We start from the raw sequence: 18,624 nt of genomic DNA, 5'->3' as shown, positions 1-18,624 counted from the left end.
TTTACTAAAAGACCTACAATAAATACAATGATACAGAGAAAAAAAAATTTAACCCACAAAACCCAGAAGTATTACCCAGCACTCTGGGGCATGAACAGAATGGTGTTTGTTAGCCTCTCTGTTGAGCCCCACATCGTCCCTCTGAGTGCAAAGGAAAAGGAAAAGAAAACCTGTTGATTAGGGTGATGATCATAGTCTTGTTGAGAGTGGCAGTCACACTCCTGTCGAGGTTCTGCTCCTCCTCTGGATCTGACAAATGGTCCCAGAAGTCACCAAACCCCAAGATTATATATGCTTAGGTTCAGGTGGGAATGCCCAGTACCTCCCCCAGGGCAGAGTGTTCCCCAACGGGTGATTTAAGTCTGTGAGTCATGGGATATTTTTGGAATCTTTGATGGCCCGTTAGCAGACATGGCCCCTCAGGCTGGGTGTGAAGGTGCTAACGACTTCCTGGAGGGGAATTACCACAGCTGAGTCATTGGTGTGAAGACATAAACACCTGTCTATCTCACAGGGTTCTTTAACACCCAAATTGTAGCCTGAGGAGTCAGGTGTGTCGTGAGCAACTACTGCAAACAATCCACTGTTAATAGTTCATGAGAAATTACAAAGAGGGTGTAGAATACACAATTTTGATTACATCCACACAGTGTGGTGCACTTTAGCTAGGACAACTGGGCAGATGGAGGACTAAATGGAGGGGCTTAATGCATCAAGTGCTGCTCTTCAGAGTAGGAAAGTGTGATTTGCTGCAGTCTCAGGGTTTGGTGATCAAATTAAGAAATACCAGAATGAATTATTTGTTGAACTTTTACTGCTTGTTCTCACACTTATGCAAAATGAAGCTGTATCAATATTATTTTCATTGTCCTTCTGGATTAAAATGTACAATAATTCCAGCTCTTGGCAAATTTTTGCTATTATTACAAAAGTTATGCAAATTGTTCAAATGATTGAAACTTGCTCTAAATTCTCACTGACATAACTAAGATGTGGAACCAGTACGCTGTCAATAAGCAGAAACTAAATCTTGTTCAGCTGCTTTCCTACCTGCAAATTATTCTTCTTCAGAGTGCAGCATGTAGCCAGCATGTAGGGTCTTGAAGTTTTGGTTTTCTTTAGACAGAAACTTTTGAGATTATTGGTATATTATCCGGTGGAATCCTGTATCCTTAAAAACAATGTTTCCCCAAAATAATAGGGGAAAGAGATCAAACTAACAGCTTCCTTCTTCAGAAGTTTGTCTGATTTCTGTAAGGATAGTGTTTCTAAGAGAAATTGTGTCTTAGCTTACTCCAAAAGTTTTGTTATACACATTTTCTCTATTTGCTGTCTTTCCTGCACAGCTTCAGCTTGTTATTTTTAAGGATTGAAACACTAACTTGTCCAAGGAAAAAAATATCTTTAAGATGCTGCAGGTTAGTCCTTGTAAGTTCTTACCATGCATTTCGTTGACTTAATTGTTCTGATCAGTGCCTACCTCACTGTGAAGAGAAGCATATACACCCTTTCTATTGAGGGTGGCATATGGTGCTCTCTCACTCTCCAGATTAATACAAATCTATGACTCCTCCAGCATTTTCTGCATGACTGCCACTGCTACTTTGCAGCACACCTGTGCCATCTGAACATGTACTGCAGGATGGTGAGTGAGAATGGGCTTTTGTGATTCTAATAGGTTGTGGGTGTAACTGCAGACCTGCACAGTGCATCCTTTCATAAAGCAAAGCCATTGGATGTCCCCATGTTTATATAAAGAAGCATCATAAGGGAAGATGTCCTTGATGCCTTTTGCAAATGTTTCTAGAAAAACAAACACATGAGTGAAGAATTTTGTTCTTGTTAATTTGGATGCATTTTTCATTCTGTTTTGGGTTTGGTTTTGTTTGTAATTTTTTTTTATTTTGCCATTTGCTCTTTTTTCTTAATTTCAAAAGCCTAATTTAGAGTACCTGATCTGTGGCAGTATAATATATGGGGGAGGCCCACAGAAGTATAATTAGCTGTGAAATGTAATGTAGATTTCTATTTGATTGATCAGTAATTAGCTCACAGGATTTCTTTTTCAGGAACTGTTGTCTCACAGGCATATTACCAATGAAGAGTCTCAGTTTCAAACCCAACCTGTTTATGTGTGTTATTAGCTATGACAACACAGTATAAACTACAAAGATATGACAACAGAGTATGAACTACAAAGACTCATCGTGCCACACAATTCAAAACTTTTTGAAATTCACAGGCTATTCTTGGCATCTTCTCTAAAATTTAATCTGAACTACCAAGTTCTTACCCTGTATCCATTGTTGCTTCTAAATTTTTTGGAGCAAAAGAGGCAATACTATAATCCTTCTGAATTATATCTTGTCTATGGCTCCTTTTCTGAGTGTCTTGAAAAGCGTATCTGCCACGCAGCTATTTTTCCATAGTTTACACTTCCATGGGTATGAGTAGGTATCTTCAGTTTCAAAGTAACTTCTTAATCTCTGGCCTGTGTAGCAAGCACAAGTGACATAACTGTCATGGGAATAATGGGAACAAATATGGAAACTTCAGCCAGTCATAACTGTAATGTATTCACAGAAATTATGTTAAATACCTCTTTCCCTTGATTGCCCATTTCTTTACTTTTATATTCCTGCTTTTCCTCCCAATCTCATCTGCAGAATGTTTTTTAAAAATAAATAAATAAATGGAAATCCATTAAAGGCTTAAGTTTCAACAATGCATACGTAATGTGATCAAGAATCAATTTTAGAAAGTAACCTCTTGGTATGATTTTACTGTAGTTATGTATTCTTTGAGTACTGTCATATCTGTCAAGGCAGAATAGACAGGGGACTTGTTATAATTAATGATAAAGCTCCCTTTTATGGCTTTTTGGTTTTGTTCACATCTAAGAGACTGACAGAGAGAAAAAAGAGAAGTTGTTTGCTCTTCGCAATGTTCTGCAGTTTAGTAGCCTTCATAGGGTGTCCTTATGGCAGTTGGCATGAGAAATATGAGAAGAGACAGGAGTAAAAAGTAGCTGGTTGGCTTTTGAATAGAGAGGTGAGCTCAGAAGTTTTGTAGGTGCCCGTTTCTCACAGTGATATTCAGTTGCCTCACAAGTTATCTCCTGAGCTTTGGTGGTCTGAATACGAAACTCAAGGTCTCTGTTTTGAGGGTCTCTGTTTTGAAGGTCTCTTCTCACTCCTTAACCCAGGTTTAACATCTTTGTAATGCATTCTTACAGCAAAATGTCTGGAATCTGCCAAATTGGTTGGAGGTTTTGCATGGACACTGAACACAGCAAAGAGGACTCTTTGACAGGCATCCCTGTCCCTTCTGCTCATGGGAACATGGCAGCCCATGAACTCCCAGAGTGTGGGTTTTCTACTGAGGAAATAGGAAAATTATGCGAGGGATATAGCTATTTATACATCTCTGTGTCATCACATGCTGCTTGTATAAAGAGTCTGTCAAGTTCAAACAAGGTGCAAATCAGCAGCTACTCAAGCCTGCACCTAAGGTCATAGTCTTGTCCTTGCAGAGGTTGTGCAGCGCATGGCATGTGGTGATGACACAGACAGCTAAGTGTTCACTAGCACCAAGGAGTTTCCATAGGTTATACCAGTTTATCTTTGTTTGCCTCATTAACTCACCTGTTTCTATAAGTGGAAAACAAACTAAATCAAGTAAAAATCCTCATTGATTATTCTGATTTGGAGGTGGTATGATATGTACTAGCAGCTTATTGTTACTGATTTTTCTAGAGCTCCCTGTCCTTCTGATGCATTCCACGATGGCATACACCTGCCACCTTGGCCAACTAAAGCCTCTCCAGCACAAGCATATATCCTGCAAAGTTAGCCTTCACTTCTTTATTGACTTTTGGTTTTGTAATGATAGAATCCTTTTGAAGTCATGGAACATGGCTCTCTAGAAGTAACTTGTTTTTCCAGACATGTTTATGCAACCAGCTCATGGATAAGGTTGTGATTATGGCCTACTGTTGTGGCCCAGGTACAACAAACAGACCCCACTACCCTCCAGCATACTGTAAAAATTGATACATCCTTTAACTTTGTGTGAGCTCTTACAGAATAAAACATTTCCCATCATTGTCAGTAACATATACAGCTAAAATTTGACTTATGAAAGACTTAGCTAAAAATTTTGTATAACAAAACAGTAGATAGCATCTGAATTAGAGTTCTCAGCTGTGAAAGACTGTAAGATGTGGGCTCTAGAGCAGCCACTATCTGGCTCTTTTTTCATATATATTTTTTTCAGACATGGAATAGATTAAAATTAAAAGTCTGGTGATGCAAGGTTATGATTTTTGGGAATAAGCTGGTCAGGTGTGCTGGCTTTAGTTTTCTCATTATGTTCCGTGAGATTTCTTTGTCTGACTGCAATGCAGTTTTTGCAGATGATTTAATTCTTCTTTCTGTTACAGATTGATTTGCAATCAGCTTACATTCAAACAATGCACTCTGAAGAGGTGAATCACTACCAGTTTTCATTTGAGAGCCACAGTGTGTATATAATAAGGTGTATTATATCATGTGTGTGTGTCTATGCATCCTATTTGTAAATACAGGATATTCTAAATGTGTAAGTACTATATACATTATACAGAAAATTTAAAATATATACATACATTAAAAAGTATATATATAATCACATATGTATATCATATATATATAACACCATGGCACTGCCTTTGTTAAACATTGCCTTTAATGACATTTTTCGTACTCTTCAGATTATTGCTTCTACTTTTGCAATAGTAATTTTTCACCTCACTTTTGTGGCACCTTCTTCCTTTACTCCTGCCTAGCGCCAATTTCAGATGTATAGCAGTGAAACAAATTTTATATGGACCTAAAATACTTCAGATGGGTGAGTTTATCTAGAAAGTTCCCTAATCTGAATAGCTTTGTCACATTTGCAAGAATTTATCAAATTTACTATTATTCAAATGGAAAAACTAGAACTCAAGATGCAGGTAAACATGTAACTATTGAAACAGTCTGACTTGACAATACTGCTCACTTCTGTACAGTTACCTGCAGTGTATGTATAAGAGGGAGAAACCTCTATACAAAACTCACCTCATCTGCAGAGGGATGAGCAGGACGGAGTAATCTTCTCACCATGTCCCACATGTCTAAGGATGAGTTTGTCTGCTCTGTGGAAACTGCTTCTAGAAGGTCACTGCCAGCATTACACAAAGGCCCACGTATGGTTTTCTGGAACAGACCTAGGCAGGGAAATTATCAGAATGCCTCAGCTACACAAAAGGCACTATTCTGGCTCAGAGGATTAGGCAGAAGCAAATTTTTCTGCAATAAGCAGAAAGCAAAGTCTGAAATTAACTCCAACTGTAAAATGATGTTCCTTTTAGTGCCAGTCCAGCTGCCAAACACAGCAACACACTGTGTTGTGACAACTGTGGGAGACAGGCCACTTGCAACAGAACCTGTCTGGGATAGGTTTGGCAGTTGTGATGATGGTACAGGTGCACGGGCAAGCCAAATGTTCTCCAGAAAAGTAATGCTTGCAAACAAGATTTGGATTATGCTTGCATCATTTTGAGATTGGTGTGCAGATATCTGTTGGTGTTTGTGGGATGACTACATTATGCTGTGTCAGCAAAAGCACCCAACATGTTGCTGGACTAGGGAGTGGCTCCTCTGATTCTCCTGCTGATCGATGGTTCATGGTTTCCAATACAGTCCTAGAGAGTGCTTATCTCTAGAAGACTCTTAAAGCACATGAGCTACCTGGATTCCAGTAAGGCAACAAGATAAGGAAAAGCACTGGTTAACAGTATTCATGGCATGTACAATGCTTTATGTGTGGTATACAACTAGTTAAGTCTTTACCATCTTGTAAAATCCCATAAGCTATCTCCTGTGTCTACGTTCCTTCATCCCTTGCTCTGTTCTTGGACAGGGAATGTAGGGAACTTTAAAGATTACATAAATTTACAGTAAATATCATGTGCAGCTTTCACATGCTGAGCATTGAGAAAACCTGTTTGCTGCTAGCTCCCTCTTTTACAATGTAAATGCCTCTGACTTGCTGTGTGTCTCTGTTTTCTTTGTGTGTGCAGGGCACAGCTGTCTCCTTCACGCTGCCTTTTTCCTGATGCATGTTAATCATTTACCCGCCCTGAACAGGTCAACCATTATTTCTATTCTCTCTCAACCCTCACAGACTTGCTGGTTCAAATTACCTTGGCTGCTGAAGTGCATGGAAAGGAAGGACTCTTACTCTTTTTTTGGGCTCCAAAGAGAGAAAAGCTATTCGCATCAAATGTGTTAGATCTGTTAGCTTGCATCTCGTTATCGTTTTGTGGTTTGGTTTATGGGTTTTTTCCCCCAAGTTAATGACAGCAGCCTTGTATTTTAAAGTCTACAGGTAACCTACTTACTTTTTATTGTTAGGCATCCCAGTGTCCCATTTTGTCTCAGCCAAGGCAGCCCTGTCAGGCGTGGCAAAATAGATTTTGCAACACATGAGGAATATTAGATGCTGACAGAGCCACATCATCACATCCCTCTGCATGACTTATTACTCTTAAGGCTCTCAAGGACTCCTTCTGAGCTGAGATGTGCTGGTTCCTAAGGTCTGTTTGTAGTTTTTCTTGGCTATTTTAGCAAAAAAAGGTTCTGAACTAAGAAATAAAGTGTTATCACTTTTGAAAGATGAAGAGAGATGGGGTGTTCTGATTTTGGTTTGTGATTTTCCTCTCCTAGGTGAGACACACAGCATTGCTCAATGGTTTATCACATTTTGACATATCCCTTTTGGCCAAACACAGGGATATGATTAAGATGCACTTTCAAAAGTCCCAGGATTTCTTCACCTGTCATAAACCTAACAATTCCAATAAAAGCATGAAGCAAATCCAAAGGGACAAGGTCCTCTTCTTAATCCCCACCCTAATCAATTGATCAGACATATGGAGCTTCTGCATGTTCTGTGTCACATGCCAAGTTTCCATATCCCACCATCTGTTTGTCAGCCTCTCATAATATTTCCATACTTGTAACAAGCTTTCTCTGCTGGTTCTGCCTCTTGTAATCTCAGACTTCACATTTGAGCTTCTTGCTGTCCTCCGGTTCAGAGACACCTTCTGCACTTCCACATTGACCATGTATTTATTTCACAGCATTAGCTCACAGTTTTTTCATCTCATGTGTTTCTGTACACCATCAAGTGGGTTTGCCTCTTTTCTTGTTAGCTGTCGCATCCTCTCGCTACTGCTTGTTTTTGCTGGTTGACATAAACTATCACCTCCATGCTAACCATCTCAAAAAGCTGTAATTTCTGGCCTTCTGTGGACTAAAGTGATAGACTAACGAAAGTGGATCACCTGACACACTAGGAATTCCCCATCACTTTTCTTTGTGCCCCATACTTTTCTATATAGGAGTAAATGGGGACCGTTACCTTCATCCTAAACATCTTCTAAGAGAGTAGTACTGCCATCTTATTGTGGCAGGAATGTGCCCTAAAGCACAGAGCCAAAGCTGACTAGCTGTGCTTTATTTTTTAAATCAAGTGTTATTACATTTTCCTGGTGTGGAATACAGTGACATTTTCTTGTTGCCGATCCCAAAGTAGTGTCAAGAAGCCTCAGTGCAGTTTGCACTCCTGCATCCTGGAAGAAAGCATTAGAGAGACTGAGATCTAGGAGCATCTGGAGGAACCCCTGGACACCACAGCAGTGTGTATCACAACAGGTGGACCCCCAGGTGTCTTCTCCTAGTCATGGGGCCATAGAATGGTTTAGGTTGAAAAGAACCTTGAAGACCGTCTAGTTTCAGTCACTCTGCCATTCTGCCTTTCACTCGATCAGGTTGCTCAGGAACCCTGTCCAACCTGGCCTTGAACAATTTCAGGGATGAGGCATCCACAACTTTCTCTGGGCAACCTGTTCCAGTTCCTTACCACCCTCAGAGTGAAGAATTTATTCCTAGTATTTAATCTAAACCTACCGTCTTTCAGTTTAAAGTCGTTTCTTGCTGTGTCACTAGATGCCCTTGATAAAAGCCCCTCTCCGTCTTTCCTGTAGCCCCCTTTAGGCACTGGAAGGCGCTATAAAGTGTCCCCGAAGCCTTCTCTTACTCAGACTGAACAGCCCCAGCTCTCTCAGCCTTTCCTTATAGAGGGGTGTTCCAGCCCTCGGAGCATCCTCTGGACTTGCTCACTCTTAGCCCTGATACCCAGTGGTGAAACAGGGCGTTTCGGCCTCGGGGGAAGAGGCTGCGGAGAGGCGGGGGCGGCATGGCCTCGGTGTCACGGGGGGCTGAGCCCCCGCCTGCCCCTCCAGGGATGGGGCGGGAGCGCAGCGCCGGGCACGGGGACTCGGTGCCTCTGAGTGCGGGCGGAGTGCGAACGGGGCGGGGCGGGTAAGTTCGGGGGGCAGACTGGGGGGCGCTCGGGGGTGGTGCGGGGCGGTCCTGGGCGATGAGGATGGCGGTGCGGGGCAGTCCCGAGGGGCGGTGCGGAGCAGCCCGGGGGGTGGTGCTGAGCGGTGCCGGGCGGTGCGGGGCAGTCCGAGGGGCTGTGCGGAGCGCTCCGGGGGGCGGTGCGGGGCCGTGCGGAGCAGTCCGGGGGGCGGTGCGGGGCGGTGCCGGGCGGTGCGGAGCAGTCCGGGGGGCGGTGCGGGGCGGTGCCGGGCGGTGCGGAGCAGTCCGGGGGGCGGTGCGGGGCTGTCCGGGGGGTGGTGCCGGGCGGTGCAGAGCGGTCCGGGGGGCGGTGCGGGCGGTGCGGGGCTGTCCGGTCCGCCCCCTCTCGCGCCTTCCCGCCGCCCGCGCGGAGCCGCCGCGCAGTTGCCGCCCGGCAGTGCGGTGACAGGAGGCACCGCGCGGATTCCGCGTGAGTGCGCCCGGCGGGGACGGGAAGCGGGAATCGGGAACGCGGGGCGGCGGGTGCTCGTGGGAAGCGGAGCCGCCGGCGGAACTCCGAGGGTCCGTCCCGCGCTGGGGCGTGCAGGGCTGGGCGGGATGAGGATGGGTCTTGGGGTGCCGCCTTCCCACCTTCCTTTCGAACTGCCTGATTGCCCCCGCAGTCCTTTTGGTCTTCCGCAAACTCCTGGCTGTGCGGCGCTCAGCTTCTCACCTTCGTCCTCTTGCTACACCTGCTTCCTGGCCCCTTGCCCTCGTCTGCGCCCTCCTGTGCCTTACCTCTATACCCTATAGTGCTTCTTCCCTCAGCCCCATTGAGTGTACCCCAAACGCTGCAGTGCCTGGCCTACATGCTTTCTGTCTGTGCCCTCCACCCCACGGTGCCTGTTCCCCTAAACCCTCTGACTGTGTCTAGCACCCCGCAGTATTTGTTCCCCCAAACCCTCTGGTTGTGCAGCACACCTCATGGTTCCTGTCTCTCAAAGCCCTCTGGCTGTGCCCCACATGACTGAGCTCATCCTCCTGTCGTGAAGAACAAGTAACACCATGGCAGGTGCACAGCTTCACTCCATCAGGGACTTTGTTATTGAAAAATGCCTTTTTTCTCACATGTGCTTCGGTCCCAGAGAGAAGAGTGGTCCCAGACATCAGGAAATGGAGGCTTCTTTCACTGTAGGGGTGAAGGTTGGAGACAGCCAGGGGAAAGGTGTGGCCCATCTGTTTAAGATGGTGATATTAAAATGTAGGACTGGAGGGATGATGTCTAGCCAGGGGTTGTCTGGCAAGTAGGAAGAGTGTCTGTCTGGCTTGCTGCTCTCCTCTTCTTTGGAGACAGGTCACCTCTGCTGCCATGTATGGCAGGTCCATCCTTGCCTTTCTGCATTGGCAGTGAGGCTGTGAGCTGAGGAAACAGATCAGTGCTGGCTCATGTGGTTGATGAGGCTTACATTGTATCAGTCTCTTAGATTTGTCCTTTGCAACTGTCAATGTCATGTATGTTGTTTGAGAATTGTTAAGTCTGTTGACACTTAATTTGTAAATATATTTTAAGTGAGCTGAAACTTGGGTTGCTTTTTGGGCATTGTTGCCACCCAGGTAAATTCTGTGATGCTTCAAAAGGCAAAGTGAAGCTGCAGACCAGCTCTTATTGATTTCTTTGCTTGTATAGGAAATCAAGGTATGTTAATTAAACCTGTTCAGACATACCGGAAAACTTACAGCCATGTATGGATACTCTCTTCCTTACTTCATTCTAATTCACTTCTTCCCAAACCCGTGTGTAGGTCTGTACTGAACATTGCCATGCGGGAGAAGTTTGAACAAGTTTTTCTGGTTATCCAGAGCAGCCTGGGAACAGCACACTGCCTGATTTATTCTGCTGCTCAACTCTTTGGGGGCCTCCCAGGAAGCATTCAGGCTGCCTTGGAGCTGCCTCAGGTTGAAGTGGAATCGTGGTATATCGACATGGCATTAGGAAGTGTGGACGTACCCTGAGCATGTGTCACAGAGGAATGGTAGCACTTGTACTTACAGGTTTGCTTAAAGTAAACGTACAAATCCCTAGGATCTGAAAACCTAGACAAGCATAGGGTTAAGTTGAAGCACTGAAACAGGCTGCCCAGAGAAGTTGTGGATGTACCCTGCCTGGAAGTGTTCAAGGCAAGGTTGGATGGAGCTCTCAACGGTCTGGTCTACTGAAAAGTGTCCTTGCCCATGGCAGGGGGTTGGAACTGGACGGTCTTCAAGATCCCTTCCAACTCAAGTCATTCTATGATTCTATGAAAGTCTTCCTAGGCAGTGCCTCTGTTGCTAATATGGAAAATATTGCAACTTCTTGTTGTTTCATTATACTGTGTAAACTATCTTCTTACTAAATAGTATTTATTTATTGGTAAGGTAAGCCAGATTATGGTACAGGAAGCAATATTGTTGGGAAAGATGCCACAGCATTAGTCGAGTAATACATGCCAAATAGGATTTAACTAGTTATGAAGCTCACTGAATACCGTGAAATGCCAGCAACTAATTGCATACCAGTAAAAGAACTAATCAGGTATGTTTGTATATCCAGACTTCACTTGATGGCTTCTGCTGAGTGTGCTGTCCTTGCCATGCTGTGCCCTTCCTGGCTTTGTTTCCCTCTGCTGCAATAAACTAGGAAGCTGTTTTTAGTTTTTACCTACCTTGGACTCCTGCTCTTCCTCTTGAACCTACTGCTCAGTGCATCTGGTTTGATGCTTGTCTTATCTCTTCCTCTGTCCTGCCCCTATCTGGTTCCTTAACACACAGATTTCTGAAGGTGTGGGGAAATGTGAAGCAAGGCAGAGGGCCAAGCAGTGCATGGGAGGTGCATGTGGGGTGAGGAAGGTGGGAAAGTGAGGAAAGTCACCTCTGAGCTGTGTTCAAGGGCAGGAGGTGGAAGGGAGCCAGGATCCCTTCCTGGATCTTCATTAGCTGCTTGTGAAATCATGTGTGTCCTATTCTGGATCTAACTTGGCAGACTTCATGTGACATCTCTCCCTGCCTGATGACTCTGCCTCAGCATGGCTGTGAGAGGCTGCTGCCTGGTAGTTCTCCTAGTGAAGGCAGGTGTGAGCTCTCTAGTCTGCCCCAGCTGAAATGAGACGGTTTAGCTTCTGGCTATGGGTTAAGCTAAGCTGCTTCACTCTGTCTGAAATGGATGAAGGATGATATATAGAGCTATTGTACATAGGAACGTGTGAATAGGTGGGGTGTTGTCATCTTCAGTGTCACAGCTACTTTATAAAAATAATGTTATAGCTCAACACTCATATTCACTTCTGGCTAGTGGGTGTCTAAAATTTACTTCTTAAAGTCTGAGTAGCTGGAAAGGGAGAAATACTCCTTCCTCTCACTATTCCTCTGTCCCTCACTGCAGATGTTCACTGTTCTGGTTTTCTTTCCTGAAGTCATGGCAGGCAACACACACAGTTGCAGTATTTTTATCAGTTTCCCATTGCCCAAGTACATATCAAGCTCAAGAATGGACAGATTTGATTATGTTTTTCTCTGCTGCAATTTATGGATGCTTCAAATGCAGTTGTGGTAGGCCTTTCTGAGTATTCAGAAGGAAGCTGGTCTGTGCTTGAAAGCTACCCCGAGGTGGAAAGGGATGGAAGCTAAGTACCGGGAAACTAGAACAGAGGCTATTCCAATATGAAGAATAATTGTTTCCGCAGAATAGATTTAAAACATGCCACAAAAGTGTCATGGTTGTTTTAGGTTTAATTTTACGATCTTTCTGCTCCCTTAAAATTGCTTTACATGTTATTTAAAATTTGGATAGTCTGCATTGTTGTACAGTGCCAGGGAGCAAGTCCCACTGCTTGCCCAAGTACTTCCCTCCAGTACCGAGGCCCAGAGCTGCATCTAGAGGTCAAATACAGCCTAAATGGTGAGAACTAAACTTTATACTCCTCAAAAATATCAGATTATTAGAAAGAAGGCAAGGCACTAACAAAACAAATAGTCACTGTTGTAAGCCTAATTGTACTTTTTTAAACAGTTCCTTTTAAAGCATTCCTTTAAAAAGCAAGAACATGAAAGGTAAAGGGTCGTGCAACAATTTTGGTTTGTGTAGCCTGTTGTGACATGTTCAATTTGCCAAAAGTTTTGCAAAGTTGTAAGTGATGTAGCAGTTAAGGAGGTTTCTTGTTACATATGATACCTAGCTGCAATTCAAAAAGTAAAAAATTATTTTAGCAGAAATTAAATATATACCTTTACACTGAAGTTTACCAAAGGAACTCAGGTGTCTTGTGTTTGGTTTCAGGGTTTAGTGCTGACAATCGATATGGAAACACTGAACAAGGTTCTTTTTTTTGTCTATTTTTACTGTGTTCACAAAGTAAATGCTTTCAATGTGTCTGTTTTTGTATGCCTTTTTTTCCTTGTGCATAGATTTTGCTATTTTGTTCTGTCTGTTTATGATGGTTACACACATCAAATTACCACTGAAGATGTTGACTAGAAAAGACCTTCAAGTAGTTCATGAATAGAGTAATGAGAAGAATACATGGCTCAGAGAAGTACAGATTTAAGTGTCTTGTTTTTATCTTGAGTTTGGATGAGAGTCTGAGGAACTGGATTTCAGTAGCATTTAACTTCAAAACCCTGAGATAGCACATGCACCTAAATCTCTTAAAAACAACTTTTAAAGCCTATCCAGCTCAAAGCAAACTCTGGGTTCCACCTGCACAGAGGTACAGATGTCACAAGAAAGACAAATACAGGTGTCAGTAAACTCTATGAATCATCTTATTTGCTAGGAGCAATGGTATTCAGATTGCCCCTTTTAACTGTGCCAGGGTAAAACTTGTCAGGGTAAAAGCAGTGAACATTGACTCTTATCTCCTCTCCACCTGTCATACCAATTTAGGCTGATGTTGTAGTTTCATTGGCATTTCTTCTATTCCACATACTTTTTTTGCACATGCTCTTTGTGTCACTTTTCTTTTGTGTTGACATAAGCCTTGGTGAAGGCTGCTGCTGAAAAGCACTGAGGAACTGGTCTGGGTTAAAAAATACCTTTTGCTTTTCTGTGAGGCTGCCTCTCTTGCCCAGAGTGTGTTTCCCAATCCATTTTATTATGCAGCCAGAAAAATGGTTGTTCCAGCAGAAGTCAAGGGTGACATAGGAGCAGGTATGAGTAATGGGCAGAGAGGTTGATTAAAATTACATTACTACTATTAAAAGTGCTTTTATAATTGCAAACTTACCCTGTAAACAGCCAGACTTGCTCTGTTTGAGCAGGCTATGCTCAAGAGAAGCTGCTCGTAGAAGCTTTATGAATTAATACGTGCTGCCTGTGTTTAATTGTATTGTGAATTCTTTGTAGTTTGGATTATCTTTTATATTGATACGGTGCCTTGCACATTGGGCCCCATGCCTGGAGCCTCTATTGAAAGTGAGTTTGTTTTGTTTTGGTTTGGGTATTTTTTTGTTTTTTTTTCTGAAGCCATGCCTCACTGAATGTGTGTGAATATGAATCTAACTTAGTATGGTGCATTGCAAAACCTTGTGCAAAGAAATAGTATATATCGTGCAAAAGCTGCTAAGTTTCAAGAGGCATCTCATGGACTGGAATTCAAGAGAATGCTCCTGTACCCGTGATGGCATTCAGGGTTTACGGCTATGCCTGAGATAAAAATGTAGCTTACTCTATTCCTGTTATTCTTTGTTTTCTAACAAAAGAAGGGAACGACTCTTGCTTGTGTCTGACTCACAAAGATCATTTTGTTGATTTGGAAATAATTTGCATTGTATCATCACTCCTGAAATGACTTTAAGCAAAGTCACAAAAACCTGATTCAGTGCTTATCTGTACTTTCTTTCAGGAGAGTGAGTTGAGGTGGCCAGTACGTTTTTTCAATTTGGTTTTGCCTGATCTGTTAAAAATTCAAGTGCCTGGCAATTGCTATCCATAGCTGAAGCTGAATTTTTTTTCAGGTACCTGAGCAAAGTGTAAGGTGACTGGGAAGGATAAACTTACTAATTTAGAAATCTTGTCACTGGTGGAGGAGAAAAGATTTTTTTTTCTTTTTTGGTGGGCAGTGAGGGGCAGGAATTCTTTTCTTTCATTAAGTTTAGAAAGACAGTACTTATCAAATGTGTCAGAATTTTTTTTTTTCAGAAAAGATTTGATAGCCGTATTTTCAACTGTTTTCTTCTGGCGAATTCTTTTGTATTGCTTTTCATGAAAAGGTATTGGCTGAAGCATCAAGATTATCAGGGTTATTGGTCAGATGTGCTCACTTATTCTGTTAAGTAAATACTGCAGTATTTGTTTATCATGTGGCATCAATAGATGGGGATGGGTAGCATGGAAATGTTTGTAGTCAGTTCAGAGAAGTACTAGCTGGCAATGTTTCCTTCTGTACATGTGAAAATTACTTACATTCAGGTATATGGCAAGTGAATAGTGTATTTTACAGTATTTGCATTTATAATATTACCTACAATCCCTTTTGTGTTTGTTTAGATGTATAGTTTAAAAAAAATCAGGATTAAATACATTCTTTATCACTTCTGCAGAAAGAGTTCTGTGGCTTGTTAGTTCAGTGCTAAAATAAAATATTGACTTTTTACTCTTTACCTGCACATTCTGTACAGGGTCTGACAAGCTCAATGAAATTCTTGTAATGCACTTTGGAAGTGCCATGTCCACCCGTCTCTTGTGAATGAGAATTCTAGAATACACTGTCTGCAAAAGCCAGGGGCTAATGGAGTAAACTCAAGTGTTCACTGTCAACTTTGAAATGAAACCTTTCCTAAAACTGTGTGTGAGGTGCACTCCTCAAAAACCTTGTTACATGTATTAATTCCTTTGTTCACTTGCATTTTTACTGTTGTGCTCAATATTGTTTCTGTAGCACCTTTTGTTCAGTATCAAGTCAGATTGTTAAGGAGTTTGCTTCAGTTTCTTTTACATTAAAAAGGGATAAAACTATAAGGCAAGGCTGTAAATAACTTCATGCATTGCTCTGAGGATCAGGAAGTTCACTCATTTCAACTTCTAAGGATGAACATGACTGTTAGATTTTGTAGAAGGAAGACGATGGGGAGGAGCTAAGTGTTGGAGCCTCTGTGCCTCTCTTCAGCTAGTCTTTTAATGATGAATTTCAGATTATCCTGAGACTGCTTTTCATAAACTGAACTGGTCCACTTGATCAATTATGGAAGCTTATTCTACAGTTGTGGAAAAATGGTTCTGGCATGTGGACTGAAACATCCCGAGTTCTGGTTTGCTACAGTTTTTCCCAGTCATTTGAAATGAGATTGCTATATTGTATTTAAATAAGGCTGAACAGTTTATGTACCTCATTCAAACTACATTTAAAAGTATGGCATGGAAAATTGCCTCTAGACACGTGGAAATTGTGCAATCTGGTGTTGTTGCTTTTATGCTATAGACTTTACCCATACAGTTGTGAAGTGTGACATTTCGTTGGTTACTTTCATCCAAGGTGCTGAAGCATCAGACAAAAATTTCATTGGATCTAGGTAGACTTTTATGATAAGAAAGGGAGTCGGTTTTATAAATGGTGAAGTTTTATGGCCCTGGCTCATTCTTTGAGATGCCTGCAGTCTGAAGAGATTCCAGTCAGTGGGAAAACATTACACTCTCTGGATATGGTCAGCAGGATGAACCTGCAGGTGTAAAATGTATATGTAAGACATGGACTGTGGTTGAAAACAAACTCTTTGGTCAGTCTGTGTGATCAATAAAGTCATCCTGAAGTGTGGAAGAAGAAAAAGAGTGGAGGCAAGCCACTGTGTTTGGGAACGTTTTCATGATGAGGGCTCTGGTGTTGCTTTAAGTTCAGAAATGAGTGTCTAGTCTTCTGGTTTTGCATAGTAACAGGAATATTGAACTGGCATTTTGGTTTGCTCACAGCTTTGTTGTGTTAACTGCTAGCAAACATACCCCTTTTCTTCTGAGGACTGAATGCTCCATACAAAGAGTGAACCAAACATTGTGAACTCTTTGGCAAAGCACTGAAACCTGTATGTCAGAAATGCTGTCTAAAACTGCTTTGATAACATAAAGGCATAGCTATATATGTCTAATTTTCTTTTGTGTTGGAGACAGTCCAGTTTTCTTCTTTTTTACCGCTGTTGCATGCTGCATAGACTATTAGACACTTGTCTGTTTCTAGTATACTGGTGTTTTACAGGAACATTACCATTAGGCTGAGTACTCTGCTGCTTGCCAAGCTTCTGCATTGGAAGTATTATTGTCTCCTGTGTTATTCTGATGTTGCACGTCCATTGCCTAATGCACTTTGTTGATGGATTTTTTTTTTCTTAGCTATTTGTATTTGGCAATCTGTCAGGATCAAAAAGAGGAAAAAATATGCAGTTGTTTTGGCCAGATGTAGCTGGTTCATCCCTACATGCCGTCTGGATGAACTGCTCTATTTTAGAATATCTGCATAGATGTCTTCTGGTCCTGGGTGGTCCCCAAATGCTTGCAAAGATGGTAAAAACTACAGCCTACTGTAGTAGTGAAAAATACTGATAGAAGATGGAAAATCCTGAAACCATACCTGTGATTAAAGCTGTGTATGAATGTGTTGTTTCATTCTGTTCCTCTGTGAAGTTACCGCTTGGTGTTTTAAGCTGATTAAAAAAAGCTCTAATTTTACAAACTCACAGCCTGCATCGTGCTGCTTTATGTGCTGTTCTGGAAGTTCCAGCAAGTGTAAAATAATGAAGACTTTTAAAAATTCCTATTAGCAAAGGAGTTAAGGCCTGAGTAACTAGATCTAGAGCAGAAGTAAACATTCACATCTGTTTATTGTCATTAATGTATCTTTGCCCACAATGTCAACCTCTACTTTGCATTTTGTTATGCAAACTCCTGCATGTTGATTTCTTGGAATTTGAATGAAGAACTGATATGTTTTTAAAGCTGGATTTTTATAACAAGGTCTGGTTTAAAAAAATCTTGGAGAACACTTTCGCTAGCAAGGCAGTAATGTTTTTAGGTGATGTATAGTTTTGTTTTTATGTAAGCTGCCCAGGTTACATTGCCATCTGAATGATGTCCATGCAGCATTGCTCTGCCCACTCAACCTTTTTTGTTAGTCTCTACAGGCCTTTGTGTGCTCTGAGTCACGTGTCTGGATATTTGCTAACTCTGATGCTTGTAGGCAGCTATGAATATTCCTATTCCACACTATTTGTTGAGTTCTGACTCCATGGCCTCTCACAAGAACCCTTTAAAAGTCCAATACTTCTATAGTCCTTAAAAGGTCTCTGCATAGCAAGTGGAAAAGAGTATTTTTGGAGCTGCTGCTAGCACTGTGTCAAAGCAAAGGTGCCCCCATTCTTGTGTTCATCCTGTGTGCCCAACCTCTGTCAAACTGGATTAGCCTCCAGTGGGTGAGTCACTTCAAAAGGAAAAGGTGCTGTGGAAAGTGATCAAAGAAGAAGCATAAGCAATATGCAAGATGGCTTGAGTGGTACCTAAAAGCTTACTCAAATTTCAAACAGAATCAAGTGGGGTTTTATAATTACTAATTTTCATGTATTCATCTCTGAATTCAAAGTATAAGTACAATGCAAGTGGCTTTGACTACAGGATGAATCTGCGGGGTCATTTCCTTCAGCTGTCCCTAAACTTCCGATGTCTCTTTCTCCATCCCTTTGTGATTCCTCTGCTGAGTACAGAGTACAACAGACACTTACTGAGAAATACTTGTCTTTTCCAACTCTTCTCCATTTCTGAAACTGTATTTCACTTCCACAGTAACTTTGGTCAAGTGTAAACTAATTATTTATCCTTTTCTTAAGTGGAGATTTTCTTTGTGATGCAGGAGGAAAAACTGTAGTGTCGGGAGAAATTAAAAGTATATTTGTGATTTTACTACTCTGTTTAGTTGTCCTGACTGAGAGGCCTGGGTCTCCAAACAATGGTATAACATACCTTTGTGGGTTGCCTGACACTAATATTCACAAATATGTTTCATAGTGATTAATGAGACCTTTCATCATACTGAAGAATGTTAATTTAAACAACAACAACAACAAAACCAACCCCAAACCCAAGTCATGTATACTCTTTGCATGTCCCTCAGTGATTTGAAACTTTCAGCTGCAGCTGTACAAATCACCAGCTCTGGACTGGAGAGATTTAGGATGTGGCAGTGTTGTTGCTTCTTGGAGCGCTCCAAAAAGTACATGTGCCAAGACT

At 42.0% G+C, this 18,624-nt stretch overlaps 1 protein-coding gene and 1 long non-coding RNA gene across 3 annotated transcripts in view; one reads left to right on the top strand and one right to left on the bottom strand.

Moving 5' to 3' along the window:
• On the bottom strand, positions 1 to 11,137 carry LOC139684410 (uncharacterized). The gene is made up of 3 exons (XR_011699914.1): positions 11,090 to 11,137; positions 5,100 to 5,248; positions 1 to 2,491 (listed from the first exon to the last, which is right to left on the bottom strand). It is a non-coding gene; the product is annotated as an uncharacterized lncRNA (long non-coding RNA).
• Positions 8,765 to 18,624, top strand: part of ELOVL7 (ELOVL fatty acid elongase 7) — a 31,668-nt gene continuing 21,808 nt past the window's right edge. The window contains exon 1 of one of the 2 annotated variants that reach the window (XM_071580342.1): positions 8,765 to 8,877. The gene's annotated coding sequence lies outside the window, so the exon portion shown is untranslated. The other variant, XM_071580343.1, reaches the window with a different exon arrangement.

This window comes from Pithys albifrons, chromosome Z (assembly GCF_047495875.1).
Source record: "Pithys albifrons albifrons isolate INPA30051 chromosome Z, PitAlb_v1, whole genome shotgun sequence".
Lineage (NCBI taxonomy): Eukaryota > Metazoa > Chordata > Aves > Passeriformes > Thamnophilidae > Pithys > Pithys albifrons.
The sequence above is the reverse complement of the archived record's forward strand: the minus strand, read 5'-3'. Positions and strand labels throughout refer to the sequence as shown.